The sequence below is a fragment of the Halichoerus grypus genome, chromosome 3 (genome assembly GCF_964656455.1).
Source record: "Halichoerus grypus chromosome 3, mHalGry1.hap1.1, whole genome shotgun sequence".
In the NCBI taxonomy this organism is placed as follows: domain Eukaryota; kingdom Metazoa; phylum Chordata; class Mammalia; order Carnivora; family Phocidae; genus Halichoerus; species Halichoerus grypus.
The window spans coordinates 26322506-26338545 of record NC_135714.1 but is presented as its reverse complement, the minus strand read 5'-3'; the positions used below and the strand labels follow the sequence as shown (position 1 = coordinate 26338545).

General features: G+C 35.2%; 1 pseudogene; it reads left to right on the top strand.

The window, feature by feature from the left end:
* The first annotated feature begins 4223 nt into the window (after positions 1–4223).
* LOC118529004 (fibroblast growth factor receptor 1 pseudogene) lies at positions 4224–9991 on the top strand (annotated as a pseudogene).
* The last annotated feature ends 6049 nt before the right edge of the window (positions 9992–16040 follow it).

Below are 16040 nucleotides of genomic sequence, written 5' to 3'. Positions count from 1 at the left end.
GCCTTTATTTCCTTGTTGATGTTTTGCTTAGATGATCTGTCCATTTCAGTGTGGGAGGTGTTAAAGTCCCCTACTATTATTGTATTTTTATTGATGTGTTTCTTTGATTTTGTTATTAATTGGCTTATATAATTGGCTGCTCTCATCTAAGGGGCATAGATATTTAAAATTGTTAGATCTTCTTGTTGGATAAATGCTTTAAGTAGAATATAGTGTCCTTCCTCACCTCTTATTATAGTCGTTGGTTTAAAATCTAAAATGTCTGATATAAGGATTGCCACCCCAGCTTTCTTTTGATGTCCATTAGCATGGTAAATGGTTTTCCACCCCCTCACTTTCAATCTTGGGGTGTCTTTAGATCTAAAATGAGTCTCTTGCAGACAGCGTATTGATTGGTCTTGTTTTTTTATCCAATCTGATACCCTGTGTCTTTTGATTGGGGCATTTAGCCCCTTTACATTCAGGGTAACTATTGAAAGATATAAATTTAGTGCCATTGTATTGCCTGTAAGAACTGTTACTCTATATTGTCTCTATTCCTTTCCTATGTTACTTTTAGGCTCTCTCTTTGCTTAGAGGACCCCTTTCAACATTTTTTGTAAGGCTGGTTTTTTGTTTGCAAATTCTCTTAGTTTTTGTTTGTCCTGGAAGCTTTTTATCTCTCCTTGTATTTTCAACGACAGCCTAGCTGTATATAGTATTCTTGGCTGCATATTTTTCTAATTTAGTGCTCTGAATATATCATGCCAGTCCTTTCTGGCCTGCCAGGTCTCTGTGGATAGGTCTGCTGCCAATCTAATGTTTCTACCATTGTAGTTACAGACCTTTTGTCCGAGCTGCTTTCAGGATTTTCTTTTTGTCTCTGAGACTTGTAAGTTTTACTTCTAGATGTCATGGTGTTGACCTATTTTTATTGATTTTGAGGGGGGTTCTCTGAGCCTCCTGGATTGTGATGCCTGTGTCCTTCCCCAAATTAGGGAAGTTCTCCACTATAATTTGCTCCAATATACCTTCTGTCCCTCTCTCTCTTTCTTCTTCTTCTGGAATCCCGATTATTCTAGTATTGTTTCATCTTATGATATCACTTATCTCTCAAATTCTGCCCTCATGATGCAGTAGTGGTTTATCACTCTTTTTCTCAGCTTCTTTTTCTCCATCATTTGGTCTTCTATATCACTAATTCTCTCTTCTGCCTAATTTATTGTAGGAGTTAGAGCCTCCATTTTTTATTGCACCTCATTAATTGTTTTTTTTTATTTCAACTTGGTTAGATTATAGTTCTTTTATTTCTTCAGGAAAGGATTTTCTAGTATCTTCCATGCTTTTTTCAAGGCCATCTATTATCTTTATAATCATCATTCTTAGCTCTAGTTCTGACATCTTACTAATGTCTGTTGATTAGGTCCCTGGCAGTCGGTATTACCTCTTGTTCTTTTTTTTGAGTTGAGTTTTTCCATTTTGTCATTTTGTCCAGAGAAGAATAGATGAATGAGAGAATAAAATACTAAAAGGGTAGCAACGACCCCAGAAAAATATACACTAAACAAATCAGAAGAGACTCGAAACCAGGGGAGAAAGAAAGGGAAAGAAAAAAAAAAAAAAAAAAAGAATATGATCAGGCTGGTGAATAGAGCAGAGCCACACACTAGATTTTGGGTGTATTTTGGTGTGTTAGAAGAAACTGCCTCCTAAAATTTTAAAGAAAGAATAACATATATGTACAAAAATAAGGATAAATACAATGAAGGGATGGAATATGACTGTAAAGATGAAAATTATAATAGATTTTAAAAAAGGAATTGATAAGATAAGAAGTTGATTGAAAAAAGAAAGAAGAAAAATGAATAAACAACAACAACAAGAACAACAACAAAAAAGGGAGAGAATGTGATCAGGGAGGAGACTAGAACAAAGCCATATACTAGAGATTTAAGGCATATTTTGGTCTGTAAGAAGAAACTGTATTCCAAAATTTTAAAGAGAGAAAAATTTATATATATAGAAAAAATAAGGTTCCTACAATGAAGGGATAGAATATGACTCTAAAAATGAAAATTAAAAAAAGATTTTAAAAAAAGGAATTGATAAGGTAGGATGTTGGTTGAAATAGGGAAAAAAAAAATTAAAAAAAAATAGAAAAAGAAAAAATAAAGAGAATTTTAAAAAAATTAACTTTGAAAGACTAAAGAATCATGGGAAACAAAGCCATGAGATCTATGTGCTGTATTCCCCAAGCGCTGGAGTTCTGTAGTTCTCATTGATTGGTAAACTTGGTCTTCGCTGGATGTTCTTGCTGATCTTCTGGGGGAGGTGCCTGTTGTAGTGATTCTCAAGTGTCTTTGCCTAAGGCAGAATTGCACAGCCCTTGTCAGGGACCAGGCTAAGTAATCTGCTTGGGTTTGCTCTCGATAGCTTTTGTTCCCTGAAAGCTTTCCGTACAGCTTTGGAGGATGAGAATGAAAATGGTGGCCTCCCAGTCTCTGCCCCGGAGGAGCCGAGAACTCAGGGCCTCACTCCTCAGTGAGCTCGCAGAGAAAAACAGTCAATCACACCTGTCTCCCTGGTCTCCGGCTGCACTCCATGCTCACCCAGCCTATGACTGAGCATTTCTATCTCTAGCACATGACCCTGTTTGGAGTCTCCAAACCCAGCAGATTCCTGTGGTGTGCTCCTATGCCACTCCTCCTGGGGGAGGTGGGGGAGTATCCCTGGATCTGCCCCTTGTTGTGTCCCTGCTGTAAGATTAGTGGTCCGATTATGCTGTGGATCACAGTTTATGGGCACCCAAAGCTGAGAGCCCACTTCTTGGCTCCGTCTTTGCAGCTGCTTCCCTGCTCTAATACCTGGGAGCTCTGCCACACTCAGACAACCCCAGTCTTTCTGTGACCCTGAGGGTCCTGAACCACACAGTCCCAGCGAGGGTTCCACCCCCCACTTAGCCACTGGGGGACAACATCCCTCAATGGAGCAGACATCTAAAAGTTCAATATTGTGCTCCGCTGCTCTATCACTTGCCAGTAGCCAGCTGATGGAGGCTCCCTCCCCCGTGGCCCATCTTCCCAAATATCGCCTGGGACTCACTTCTCCGCATGCCCTACCTTCCAGAAAGTGGTTGCTTTTCTGTTCATAGAATTGCTGCTATTCTTTTCTTCAATCTCCTGTTGAGTTTGTATGTGTTCAGAATGGTTTGATACCTATCTAGTTGAATTCCTGGGACCAGATGAAATTTACATCTCCTATTGTTCCACCTCTTATTTTTGTACTTTTGTAAATTAAAATGACTGAATTGCAGAACAAGAATTTAAGTGGTAACTATTGTAAATTTTACCAAAACTGACTTTTGTCAAACTTGTTTTTGTCATGATATATGTCAAGTATTTTTCTCAGATTTATTTTTAGAATATGCTTATATAATGAATATTTAAACTGATACCTATTATAAAAATGTTGCAATTCCTTTAAGAAACATTAAGTATATTGGATCAATCTATTTCTTTAATTCATTGAAGACATTTTTGGCTTGTTTCCAGTACTTTCTTACTGGTTAATCAATGAATGTGAAGTAGTCTGAATTTCAGTATTATATGGCATTTTCCCTTTAACTGATGAACATAGTGAAGATATATGTATGTGTGTGTATATATATATACACACATATATATATTTCAAAAGATCCTTGATAAAGTGGCAAAGGCAATATACGAGCAATTATAATCTTTTCAACAAATGGCTCTGGAGTAATGGGGAATCTCTATGTAAAAATAAAATAAAATAAAATGAATCCAGGCAGATATCATATGCTCTTCACAAAAATTAACTCAAATTGGATTATAAACCTAAACATAAAACATGTAGAAGATAATATAGAAGAAAACTTAGATGACCTTAGGTTTGGAAATAACTCTTTAGGTACAATAGCACAGGTACTATCCATGAAAGAAAGATTGTTAAGCTAGATTTCATTGAATTTAAAAATGCCTACTCTGTGAAACACAGTGCCAAGAGAATGAAAAGATAAACCATAGACTATGAGAAAATATTAGCAAAAGACACGTCTAACAAAGGATTGCTATCAAAAATACACAAAGACCCCTTAAAACTCAACAATGGGAAAAAACCTAGTTAAAAATGGGCCAAAGACCTTAGCAGATACCTCACTAAAGAAAATATGCAGATCAAATAAGCATATTAAAAGATGCTTCACATCATATGTCATCAGGAACATGCAAATTAAAACAAAAAGGAGACACCATTACATACCCAAAGCCCAAAACACTGACTACAGAACACTAAATGCTGGTGGGGATGTGGAGCAACAGGTATGCTCTTCCATTTCTGTTGAGAATACAAAATGGAAAACAATTTGGCAGTTTCTTACAAAACTAAACAAATTCTTACCAGATGATCCAGCAGTTGCACTTCTTCGTATTTATCCAAAGAAGATGAAAACTTATGTCCATACAGATGTCTACAGCAGTTTTATTCATAAATGACAAAAACTTGGAAACAACCAAGATATCCTTCAATAGGTGAAAGGTCAAATAAAATGTAGCACATACAAACAATGGAATATTATTTAGTGCTAAAGAAATGAATTACCAAGCCATGAAAAGATATGGAAGAGCTCGAATTGCAAAGTTCTAAGTGAAAGAATTCAATCTGAAGAGTCTACATACTGTATGATTCCATCTATATGACATTCTGGAAAAGATAAAACTGTGAAGACAGAAAAAGACCCCAAGTGGATGGGGGTGAGAGGGGAGGGATGGATAGGAAGAGCACAGATTTTTAAGGCAGTGAAGCCACTTTGTATGATACTCTAGTGGTGAATACATGTCATTATACATTTGTTCAAACCAATAGAATAAACAACACCTAGAAGGAACCATAATGTAAACTATGATCTTTTAGTAATTATGATGTATCAGTGTAGGTTCATCAATTGTAATAAATGCTCACTGTAATGGGGGATGTTTATAATCAGGGAGGTAATGCATGTGTGAGGGCAAGTGGTGTATGGGAAATCTCCCTCTTGATTAGCTATTAGCTTAAAACCGCTCTCAAAAATAAAGCTCACTGGGTGTCTCGGTGGCTCAGTCAGTTAAGCATCTGCCTTCAGCTCAGGTCATGATCCCAAAGTCCTGGGATTGAGCCCTACATTTGTCTCCCTGCTCAACTGGGAGTCTACTTCTCCCTCTGCCCTTCACCCTGTGCGTGCTCTCTCATTTTTTCTCAAATAAATAAAACCTTTTTAAAATTTTTAAAAAATAAAAAATAAAGTTCTTTAAAATAAAGAAAGGTCTGATCTCATATATTTGTTCCTCTCTTTCCCTGACTCAAACCTCAATTTGCTCATTTTTTACTTTCCTAGGATTATGCATTTCAATAAAATATTAGCACACACGCTTTAGCCTCAGGCTTCACTGCCTAAGGAGCCTGGGCTAAGACAAGGAAGACAATGTTTAAGCAGAAAAGTAAATGGAGAATCTCTTTATGTCCGTGGTTCAAAACCTAAAATCTCTAGAGGAATGGAGAGGAGTTCTAGTACAGACAATTGAGAATGGAATGTTTAGAAAGAAAAAAGAGAAGAAAAAAGACTGGAAAAAACAAGGAGTCTATGAGACATTTTAGGTTCTGAATAAAAACTACAATAGCCAATCATGACATTCAGATGTAAATAGAAACATTTAAAATAGTATTTTAGAATAGTATTGACAACAATTAGTGTTGTGTCCTTATTCCCAGGCAGAGTCTCCAAGGAAGCTTTAACATATGAAGGAAAAGATTTTTACTCAAGAATTTTAAGCAGAAAGTAGTGTAAAGATCAAATATGGCCAGATGGCCCTCATCATTCAAAATCTTGGTATATGTAATCTATCAGTCAGATACCTGCAATGAAAAGTGCATATAAATAATTAATTTTAGGTTTATACCAATCTATCAATAGTATTAGTATTATTTCAACAGTGAATGCTCAGCATTCATGAGTTTACCTAATAAAATATTTTGGGTTCAATATTTTAAATACTTCAACCTCTGCGATTGTCTTCCTAACCTGTAATAATTTTGATTTGAGGTAAATAAATCTTAATTTTTTGTAACTTGTTACTTATCATAAAAGGGCTCAATGAAATTTTAGAATATATAAATTTACCAAAAAAAAAAAAAAACCCATACAGTTTACAATTGCCAAATAAATTAAATCATTATCTTTTATTCACATATATATATTTTTTTCTAAATTGATTTATACACTAGTAAAACCAAAAACTTTTAGTTATGCTAGATTTCATATCATACAATCAGTGCTAAGAAGTCATCTGGCAATGATTTGTCTTAAATAGAGTTAAGATGGGTGTTATCACAATGCAAGATGGAAACATAGATAGTATAATAATTGAGTGTTACATAACTTTTTTGCTTTGTATAAAATTACTACTTTATAAAAAGGCGTTTATCAGTGACAGACTTGGAAATTTAACAAAACTTTGAAACTAGCATAATGTAACTTATTCCTAGAAAACAACACCACCAACAACACTTTATTTAGATGAAATCACAACTATTTCTCCATTTGAATAAAAAAGGTAGCAACCCCAATAGGCTTATTGAACATGAAAATCTGAAATACTACAATGCTCCTAAGGAATAAAATGATCCAGTCATGAATCACAAAAAAAACGATATAAATTACCAAAGTGTTTGTATAATTGTAATGTACAACTGCCCATTATAGTACAATAGTGTAGGCTTGTAAAAGAACTGTATAAAAGAACTCCACTTCCAAACAGTAGAAAATATGCTCCCTTTCCCCCTATGTACAAGTATTAGGCCATTCATTTAACTTTTAAAATATCCACTTAATAGAGGCTTTTTACTCATTTGAACAGACAGCAGGACTCTATTCCTATTGCTTACATCTGAAGGGTAGACTTCTAGGTAAGAGGTAGAGCCCATAAAGGAGCCCAATAATAACAACAAAATAAAGTTTAAAAATGTTTAGTGAGCCCTTACAATCTGCCAGCTACCTTTCTGAGAATACCACAATTAATAAAACATATAAAATACCTGACCACAAAGAGCTTACATTCTTTTGAAATATAATAGTGAAATAAACCAATAATAGAGGGGCACTTGGGTGGCTCAGTCCATTGAGTGGCTGCCTTTGGCTGGGGTCATGATCTCAGGGTCCTGGGATCTAGCCGCCCATCAGGCTCTCTATATTCAGTGGGGAGTCTTCTTCTCCCTCTGCCCCTCCCCCCGCTCATTCTCTCTCTCTATCTCTCAAATAAAAAAAAATCTTTAAAAAACAGGTAATAGAATAATGAATGTATGGTTGATGGTGATAGGTGTCACAAAGAAATACAAGAGAGGTAAAAGCCATTGGGGAATGCTGGGATGGTGGTTAATTTTATTTTATATTGGGTGGTTATATCTCATTTATGAGATGTTAATTGCACAAAAACCGCAGGAAGTGAAGGGGGTTGTTGTGCAAATGTAAAGAAAAAGGATGCTCTATGCAGAGCAAATAAGTACATTGACCTTATGTGAGCAGCTTTTTCTGTTATATTTGAGGAAAAGCAAGGAGACCAGTGAAGAGTTCATAGTGGTGGAGAGAAGAGAGTATTGATGTATGACCTTCTAGTACATTGAAATGCTTCAAATTTTTATTTAGTATGAAAGGGAAAGATACCAAAAGATTTTCAACAGCAGAATAAAATCATCTGACTTGATTTTTAGGTTAAGTTGCTATACCAAAATAGATTTGGGGGGGAGGGAGGAGTGGAGCAAGTGTGGAAGTGGGGTAATCAATAATCAGGTCAATAATCCCAGAATATATGATGGTGTTTTTACCAAGCTGGGTGGTAATGGAAGTGGTGAGCTATGGTTTTTGTTTTGTATACATTTTGATGGTGAATATTCCGATGAATGAGATGGGGTATGTGCAGGACAGACAGTATTCACATTTATTTTACCTGCACAGACAGGAGGGTGGAATCTTCATTCCCTGATATAGAGAGAACTCTGGGTTGAGATGTTCTTTCTGATTAAATAGCATAGTGATGATTAGGATTTAGTCAGACAGTGAAAGGGAACAGTAAGCATAGTGCTTAAGAGGTAAGAGATTATAATACATTTGAAATTGATTTCATCAAAGAGCATTGTGTTGGATCTTCTGTTTATGTAGGTAAATAAATGAATGAAGCCTCCTGGGGTTCTGATAGGGGTAAAGAAGACTACTATAAATCCAATGCTATGGTTTTCAGTGAAGAGTGTGCAATCAGACATATTTTATTAAAGTAACCAAGTACAATGATGGTAGAAAATTGGAATAACAGAAAACATAAAAAAGCAGAGCTTTTAAAAAGAGATGCAGGGCAACATAGAAAAGATAGTCAATGATATTATAATAGTGTTGTATGGTGACAGATGGTGGCTACACTTGTGGTGACCATAGAATAATGTATGGAGATGTTGAAACCCTGAAACTAATGTAACATTGAGTGTCAACTTTATTCAAAAAATAAATAAATAAATAAAACATTTTAATTTAAAAAATAAAAAGAGGGGCAAGAATTTGAAAAGTGAATTTCAAAAAGAGTGAAGATGAAGCTAAGACATACTCTTGAGCTTGAGGACAACAGCATTTGGAAGATTCTTCCCCACTTTGAGAAGACTCAGATGAATCAATATAAAAGAACCAGCTTTAACTAAGGCAAAGAGATGTAATGAATTTTCAAGAAATAATTATCTGACAGGATAATTCTTTCCTATGAAACAGAGCATACAGAAAACAGGGGAAAGTCCTGGAAGCAAAATAGATTATACTGAAAGTAAGAATTAAGAAAAAGATAAATGATAAAAAAATAAAGAAAATTACACCTGTGACAGAGACCTAGTGAAGAGAATTTTTATCTTGTGATTTAATGTTTTTAAGGATAATCTAGGGCTGGGAGCTGCCTCGAGACAGGCTGGTTTTAGGTAAACCCCTGAGAGAGGGCTGCTTTGTGCAGGTGGTGTTGGCAGAGGCCATTGGGCTGGACAAAGACAAACCCAACTGTGTGACCAAAGTGGCTGTGAAAATGTTGAAGTCGGATGCAACAGAGAAAGACCTGTCAGACCTGATCTCAGATATGGAGATGATGATGATCGGGAAGCACAAGAACATCATCAACCTGCTGGGGGCCTGCATACAGGACGGTTGTTTGTACGTCGCCCTGGAGTATGCCTCCAAAGGCAACCTACGGGAGTACCTGCAGGCCCAGAGGCCTCCTGGACTGGATTACTGTTACAACCCCAGACACAAACCAGAGGAGCAGCTCTCCTCCAAGGACCTGGAATCCTGTGCCTGTCAGGTGGCCCGAGGCATGAAGTATTTGCCTCCAAGGAGTGCATACACCAAGACCTGGCCACCAGGAACGTGCTGGTGATGGAGGACAACGTGATGAAGCTCTCAGACTTAGGCCTTGCACAGGACATTCACCACATCGACTGCTATAAAAAGACAACCAACAGCCGGCTGCCTGTGAAGTGGATGGCCCTCGAGGTCTTGTTTAACCAGATCTGCACCCACCAGAATGATGTCTGGTCTTTTGGGGTCTCCTATGGGAAATCTTCACTCTGGGAGGCTCCCCGTATCCTGGCATGCCTGTGGAGGAGCTCTTCAAGCTGCTGAAGGAAGGTCATAGGATGGACAAGCTCAGTAACTGTATCAATGAGCTATACATGATGATGCAGGATTGCTGGCCTGCGGTACCCTCTCAGAGACCTACCTTCAAGTTGATGGTGGAAGACCTGGAACATATTGTGACCTTGACCTCCAACCAGGAGTACCTGGACCTGTCCATGCCCCTGGACCAATACTCTCTGAACTTTCCCAACACCTGAAGCTCTACCTGCTCCTCAGGGGAGAATTCTGTCTACTCTCATGAGCCATTGTGGGAGGAGACTTGTCTGCACTGACACCCAGCCTAGCTTGCCAATGGCGGACTCAAACGACTAGCACCCCCGTTCCCCCTGCCCAGACTCCGTAATCAACTGTAACCCTCACCCCCAGCCCTCCCTGTGGGATTCACTGCCTTCCGCTTTGCCCCTTTCCTGCTGGCAGGAGCCAGCTGCCTACCTGAGGCCTTCACCCCTTGGAGTTCACCTCTCTCATTATCAGACATAAAGAAGATCAATTCAAAATTATAAAAGAGTAAAAGAGTCAATTCATCAGGAGAGTATAATAATTCTTGACTTTTATATACTTAATAACAGATTTGGGGATACATGGAAAAAAAAAAAAAAAACATACCTTAGAAGAGAAGTGGAAAAAAATGTCAATTATGTCAGAAAATTTCAACACCTTTATTTTAATATTATATAGACAAATGGTCATCAAATTAGTAAGATATATGAGACTTGAACAAAATTATCAACTAACTAGAAATGATTGATATTATAGAACACTCCCGATAACCACAGACTACATATATATTAATCCATGACTTACTTTGGGAAGGTCAACATTGGTAATGTTCTAGTCATACCTCCCTGTATCAGGATTGAGAGAAGCAGCATATTTCTTGAAAAACAGCTACTGAAGCTCCATCAAGAAGCCATAAGGTTGGAGAAGGGATTTGCAAATCATATATCTATTAATGGACATCTACTCAGATTATTAAAAAATAAATAAAAATAAAAAAACCTTACTAATAACTAAACAGAGTATCCATTTTTTTTATGTGAAGGAAATAATTAAAGAGACATCTCACCAAAGGTATATGGATGGCTTATAAGCACATGAAAAATTCCTCAACATTTATACATTAAAGAAATACAAATTAAAATCATAACAAGATATGCTTACATATCTATTAGAATACCTGAAATTATAAAAGCTAATTATACCTCGTCTGAGCTAGGTTGTGAAACAACGGGAAATCTAAACTGTTGATGGCCTATATCATGATACAACCACTTTGGAAAATAGTTTGAAACTTTTTATTTTTTTTTAAGATTTTTTTTTTTTATTTATTTATTTGAGAGAGAGAGAATGAGAGACAGAGAGCATGAGAGGGAGGAGGGTCAGAGGGAGAAGCAGACTCCCTGCCGAGCAGGGAGCCCGATGCGGGACTCAATCCCGGGACTCCAGGATCATGACCTGAGCCGAAGGCAGTCGCTTAACCAACTGAGCCACCCAGGCGCCCCTGAAACTTTTTAAAATGTAAACCATTTGTATATGTCATGAATAGCCATTTTACTCCTAGGCATTTACCCAAGAGAAACAAACCCTATGTTCATACAAGAACTTGTATATCAATTTCATAGCAGCTTTACTGTTAAGAATTGGAAACAATGCAAATGTCCATCAACAGAGCAAAGACAAATTATGATATATCCATACAAGAGAATACTACTCAGCATAAAAATGAACTATTGATATTTACAATTTGGAGATTCTCAAAGAAATTATGCTGAGAAAAGAAAAGCCAGGCAATAAATAGTATATACTATGTGATTCCATTACTATAAAAATCTAGAAAATACAAACGATGTACAGTCACAGAAAGCCACCAAATATATGAGTCTGATTTTGGTGCTTTCTTTTGTGCTCCCAGAACTTCTTACACTTGGATCTCCTAGCATTTGTTACACCATGTGGAAATATGAACTCTTTTTCTTATTCTATCTTACTAGAATAAGTATCCTTGAAGTTTTATGGACATTTGAACTCTCAGTTATTAGCAGAAATTCTATCACACTGTAAGTTTTCAAATATAAAAGCCAGAGTTTTACAATGACATCTAAGCTTTTACATGATCTAGCCACTCATTTAACCTCTGTGACCTCTTTCCCTGCTACTCTTCAGTCACTCACAGTGCTCTCCTTGCTATTCCTCAGATATACCAAGCATGATACAACCTTATGGCCTTTAAGATAGCCAATCCCTTTGTCTGGAGTGACCTTATTGCTGATAGTTCTGGGCAAATCCGTCACCTTTTCATACCTTTGCTCAATTGTCATCTTCATTGTAACTACCTTGATCTTCCTATTAAAAATTTTAACACCCCATCCCTCCCTCGCAATCTTGATTTTTCTCACCCTGATCTAATTTTTCCCCATTTTGAATACACTGCAATTTTTTTTTATTAAGGTTTGTAGCTTTTGTTTGTCTCCCCCATTAAAATAAAAGTTCTACAAAGCCAAGTGTTTCATTTACCAGTGTAGCCTAAAGTAATATCTGCCATATAATAGGTTCAATAGACATTTGGTAAATTTTGGAATAAATTAATGTTGAAAGAACACTGAATTTCATAAATCATTTTGACAAAAATTTTTCTCCAAAAAATAAACTATGTAAAACATACCTTAAATTTACTTTCAAAATATTTTATAGCATATAATGGACAATATACATGAGGCTTAAAGAAACAATCATATAAGCAACCAATTCATACCTATTTAAAAACTGCATAATACCACACTCCTAGATCTTCTCTGAACACTCTAAAATAACCTCTCAAAGGAAATACATTTTTAAAAATAACAGATTTTTTTGGTAAATAATTTAATAAAAGTTTCATTCAACTATGTAGATCATAATGTTTTTAATAAGCATGAAATTATAACTCTGAAGTGTACTAAAATGAAACCACCTGCTAAGGGTGAGAGAATGAAAATAAACATCATTTTTCCAAATAAGAGGAATTTATTACCTTTGAATCAAAGCATATGGATTTGTTCATATTGGCAATAAAGGAATATGGAACCACAAACCATAGAAAGTCATATTTAGATTTTTAAAGGACTTCAAAGTGAAAGGTATACGTCTTTTAAATGCTACATAATGCTACATAATGACAAGATGACAGGTTGTGACAAATAGTATTTTAAAAGCTCTACTCATAATGGAACGGAAGGTGTCATTTCCCTATAATTTTGTATATGTCATTAATTTACTATATCTGGATACAACATATTACCAAACAGATGTTCATCAAAGACTGAATCATTTTTAATGGAACATAATAATTTGAACCTACATCTATTAATCATTTTTCTATCTAACATTTATAATCTAGCTAAAAATTAAAAAAAAAAAAAAACAGGATAAAAAGTGGTGTTTGGAAAAGTAGATTTCTTTCAAAATTGCATTTAAATGAAAGTATTTGCTGATATTTAAAAAACTTTAAATGTAATTTCATACATATCTGACCCATTCACATAATATAAAATATTTGGAAAAAAAATAAGAGAAAATATGACATATCTTTTTGTATTAATAAAGGTATTAATAAAGAGCAACTGTTTGTATTATTTCTATTGTGATATGTCAGTTAATAGACATGGATAACTGGTATAACAATACGTTTTTTTTGGAACTACAGTTCTCGCCAAAATATGGAACTGGCTAGAACTGGATGCCTCTTCCAAAGTCAGTTCTGGAGAAACCATGAAAGTGCAACATAGAACTACTTCAGATATTAACAAAAAACAAAGAAATCATGATAAATTCCTGAACAGACACAAAGTTGTTCTTGACTGATATGTTTCAAGTTCTCTTCCTGGTTTTGGGACAGTTTTTAACAGACCCTTCACTGCAGAAATCAGCTGGAATGTAAAGAGGCTATCAGAACTGTGCAAAAGCCTTGAAGGGGTAAAGACTTGAAAATTCTTTAGAGAGACTAGCTCCCTAAGGCATTATTCCTCCATACTTTTTCCTCTAAACACTTAGGGCTGATGGATGATAATTATGAAAACTGCTTCTCCAAATGATGCTTCTTCATAAGGATTTAAGGATTTAAAATTGAAAGAATTTAAAATTGAAACCCAATCATAGGATTTGCCTTATAGAGTAGCATCAAGTGAAGGTGGTCATTATTAATTCCGAAGTATTTGTGATTCTGAATTCTTGGCTTCATTAGTAAATTTATTGTTAAATTCTCCAGTTCTTCCATGGAGTGGTGATTGGCCTTCAGTCTTTCATTGGTGCACATCATTAGGTCAAGTGAGATGTGTGTGCCTGGAAATATACAGTCTTCTTTGTATTTCATTGAGGGTACATTGTTGAGTTTTGTTCAATGGGATTTGGACAGATGTTTTAATAGCCACTTCCAGAGTTGGCCCTGGAGAATATCTTCCATTTTTTCTCTTCCTGATTCTCTGAAAAGCCCTGACTAATTCACCATATCACAGTGATATCAGAAGTCAAGTTTTTCCAAACACTATAGCTACAAGATAGAAGGGAGCTGCTCAGTATGTAATATTTTGAGTGAATGAGAAAGAAAACATAATTAAGCTACCAGGTTTCATTGCTTTTTGTTGTTGCTTAGAAAATCCTAGCATATTCTGACTTTACAGAGGTCTGATGATCCTAAGAGAAGTTGAACTCATGGGCCAAAATATCTATGCACATGAAAAGTATAATCACTTACCTAAAAAAGATGATATGGTGGACTCTATATGCCAATTGAAGTGTTACTGGAACAGACAGAAAAATAGCTTATAAGTAATATGATAAAATAAGGATATACATACAGGGAGAAAAGAAAGATACTATGCTGTGAATATAAATTAAGTGAAAATTGTTGAAATAAAGGATGCAATAAATGGAGAGTAAGATGAATATAACTGTAAAATGAATAAATGAGTTAAAAAAAAAAAAAAAACAGATTAATGACCTCTGCCAAAATGCAACAGAAGAGGAAAAACAAAATAAAGAAGAAAATATCTAAATAAGTCCAGACATAAATTTTGGAGAATTAAAAAAAGATGAAAGGTAACAGACTGAAAGAACGTCAAACATGAGAGATCAGAAAAAACACTCGTATATATTATGGTGAGTTTTAAGAATATCAAAGACAGAGAAGAGCATAAATGATGAGCAGGAGAAAGAACAGATCACCTAAAGTGTACAAGAATAATACTGACAGCAGAATTCTCAATAGTAACAGCATATAAAAAAGACAGCTGTGTGTGTGCTTTTTTATGTATAGATGGAAAAGATATTTGAAACTAGATATTATACATCAAGCCAAACTATTGATTAAATTTGAGAGCACGATAAAAATCCAATGAAGCATGTTAGGTCTTGGAACATTTATCACACAGAGCAACACATTTAAGAAAACATTTTTGGAGGACAACTCAATTTAAATAGAGAAAACAGAATTATGTCTTCAAAGGCATATTTTGGAGGAAGGATTGAATATAGTAAGCACTGCAAATATTTCTTTAATCCTTATGTTCTGAATTTCCTAAATTTAAGGAGTATTTGTTCAAATCTTTATCTTTAAATAAATCCTAAGTGGCTTTTTCTTGGATTCTGGAAAATCAGGCCATTTTGATGTTAATCTTTTTGTCACTAATGGAAATTTTGATAGCACTTAACTGTGGAATGCCTAACCTATTGGTATAGCTATTGTAATTTGTTAACACATGGGTTTTGTTTGTATATGTGTGTTTGTGTTTATTTTTATTTTTGATGCTTTTACATCAAAAATGTGCTTTTTAAGTAGATGTAATTTTGATAAATTATGATTTGTCAAAATTTATCTGAGGTTATATACAATATACAAAAGCAGTGTATCTCTGTTTTTTTTTTTTTTAAGAATAGACAGGTCTTTAAAAATTGTCCAAAGAAATACATTATATTTATTATTTAATTTAATTATATACAGTAAATATGGTCATGTGAAACCATATCAAATTCTACTCTTAGCTCACATTAATAACTATCATAAGAGGAAAAAGGGATATTTTTTCAGAATGAAAATAATTGTATTTTTCAGAATAAAATATAGTTTTATTCACTGAACAGAGGGAACAAATGTCAAAGTTTAACACAGTTTGCAGAATGTGTTTTAACACAAATTGAAATTAAAATCTGACCAAATTTCACAGTTTTAAGTAAGATGGCAGCATTTTATATCCTTGAAAAGTGATAAGTGACCCAAAACATTGCTTAGAAAAACAAATTTGAGGGGCGCCTGGGTGGCTCAGTCATTAAGCATCTGCCTTCAGCTCAGGTCATGATCCCAGGGTCCTGGGACTGA